Here is a 2,714-nt window from a genome sequence, read left to right on the forward strand (position 1 = left end):
AGAGCTGCAGATTCGGCCATGGCTGCAGCAGCTGCAGCGGCTGGCTTTCAGCAATCACACGCATTTTCTGTAGGAAATGCCCATTCTAGTTATTATTATTATTATTATTATTATTATTATTATTATTATTATTATTATTATTATTATTCCGTATTCTTCTCCCCGTTTTTTGGCAGCTGTAAGTCCTGAATGCTAACAGCTGCAAACATGGTTCCAACTGTAATATGTTAAACATGGTTGGGAGAGGTGTGCTTACTACCCTGTGTGCTGACAGCTAATATACTGTAATTATTATGAATATTGAAATGATTTTTTTTTTGAATGGAAAGTCTATGGGAGTGATGTTTAAACTGCAATATTTCAAAAACTACACATGGTAGCATGATGAAGCTTTGTGTACTGCTGCCCCATGATGAAGTGCTTCACATGTTACAGCGTGGGCTCTATAGCGCCACCGTGTGGTCAGTTATCAGCATGTTTATGTTAGTTGTTTTGACATGCTACTACTCCTACACGCTTACAGCTAGAAACATGGTTCCAACTGTAATATGTAGGTTTGACTGTAGCATGTATGTAAAGGTGCAGGCTATAAGATCGCTCACTCATAACTCGGGGTTGTCCTTTTTTTTGTCAAAAGTAATGACATGTAAAATTCTGATTCTGATTAAATAGAACAAAGACAACATGTTAAAACTGTGTTTAAATCTGTTGATTTTAATTTTGACCCCAGCAACATGCTTCAAAGAATGTGGGACAGGGACAACAAAAGACTCAAAAATATTTTTATTGCTAAAAAAAAACCTATTGTAACATTTTACAACTAAGTAGGTTAATAGGCAACGGGTCACTATCATGAGTGGGTGTAAAAAGTGCATCCCAAAGAATCTCAATGAAGGAAGAATGGGACAAGGTGTTCAGTGCCTTAAAAAGGTAAACATAATTTATGAAGCTCAATTCTATTTAAACATTTGTAAAAAGGATCCACCTAGTTTACAGTTTTTCTATTGCTAAAAAGCGTTAGTCAAAATTAAAGTCATATTATCAAAACTGCAAAAGTCCATGTGAAGAAAACTGTGAATCACTTTTCATTGTTTTCACACAAATTGCATTCAGTGACCACAGTTACCAAAATTTCTCTCTTTTCTCAGTCAGAGACCATCCCGTGCAAAACACTATACTTTTACTGCACATTTTTCAAATGCTAACATACTTTGTTCAAAACAGTTCAAAAACAGTCAAAACAGAGTGGTGTGAAAAACATGCATTTCTTCTGCAGCCACATTGATATCTATAGAAAATCATATCAAAAATATTGACAGCTGATTGCAGTCTACAGCTGAAAACCTCCCAGGTGACCTGTGTTTGGCTCACTAGCAACCAGATAAGTGTGAGAGAACTCTGTTATCAGTATGTCCAGGTAATATGTCTGTTGAACGAAGAAACAGAGTACATACATAACTATGCATAATGTGCTCTAATTTAGCTTTACTTTATTTTAGACATTATTGTAAATGGAGGCCAGACCAACCCCACGTATAGTCATTTTGGGAATGAAGCCAGAATTAGCCTGGCAAAAGCACAGGAAGAAACAAATGGGCAACTGTGGATGTCCCAGGCCAGGAAAGAGCAAACATTACAATGTATGCAGCCCTTTGCAATGATGGTTTGCTTTGGTACAAACCTCTCAATGGTCCCTACAATAAAAAAAATCCATAATCAAATTGTGCCAGTAGGGGAGAGAGGTCAAAGGGCAGGGAAGACAACATACACGTTGCATGGGATAATGTGGCACCCTCCTGAGTGTCAATCCTGCAACTGTCTCTGCTTTGAGATCAGAATTAAGTAAAAGAAAGGGATGAGGTTGAATTAGTGCCTATTTCAGCTGTTGGACTACAAACCTTTACAGCCTTTTTTTTTATTTTTTGTGATTTTACTTTAAATAAGACTGACATTTATTCTGTTACTGCCATCAGATGGTATTTCCTTTTGTAATCAGCAGACCTGTGTCTCTTCTTTACATATTAAGGCTGCATCAGAGCTGCATTTGCTACTATAATTTCAATTTTGTTTTTTGATGCCAAACTAAACAAAACACATTTTTGCAAAAATATAAAAAATTATTATGCATAATGAAACAGTTCTTCACAATTTACACTAGGACATGTTAAAATATTCTGGACTCAGTAATTTGCGGCACACCCATTAGATTTAGTGTTTTATTACATAGGTTTAAAATAGCTTATTACATTACAGTTGTCATTACATGACGTACAATGTTAATACCTAACTACTTAAAAATTGAGAGCAGTCTATAATTCTGTGATTCACTGGAGCAAAAAACACAAGAGTTACTGAGTTTTGGACCCAGTATCTGGATAAGAAAGGAGGCTGTAAAAGACATTATAAATGAAAAGGTTGTAAAACTTCAGGTAGGAGACAGGAACCTAATGCTAAAATTCAACATAAAAAATAAGACTGTTTTAGCAGTAGCAACTCTGTAATGGGGACATACACCAGCTGTTTAATACTTAATTTTTTATATAAGGTACATTTTGTATAGTGTCTTTTATTTTGAATGAATCACCCAAATGGACAAGTGTTCAGACGAGTCTTTCACAGCACGGCATTTACTAAATAAAAAGTTCTGACAATTTTTCTCAATGTTTGCTGTAATTTGTTTTGTTGATCTTTTGTGGCTTTTCTACCAAGGCAGG

The sequence above is a fragment of the Channa argus genome, chromosome 15 (genome assembly GCF_033026475.1).
Source record: "Channa argus isolate prfri chromosome 15, Channa argus male v1.0, whole genome shotgun sequence".
NCBI lineage: Eukaryota > Metazoa > Chordata > Actinopteri > Anabantiformes > Channidae > Channa > Channa argus.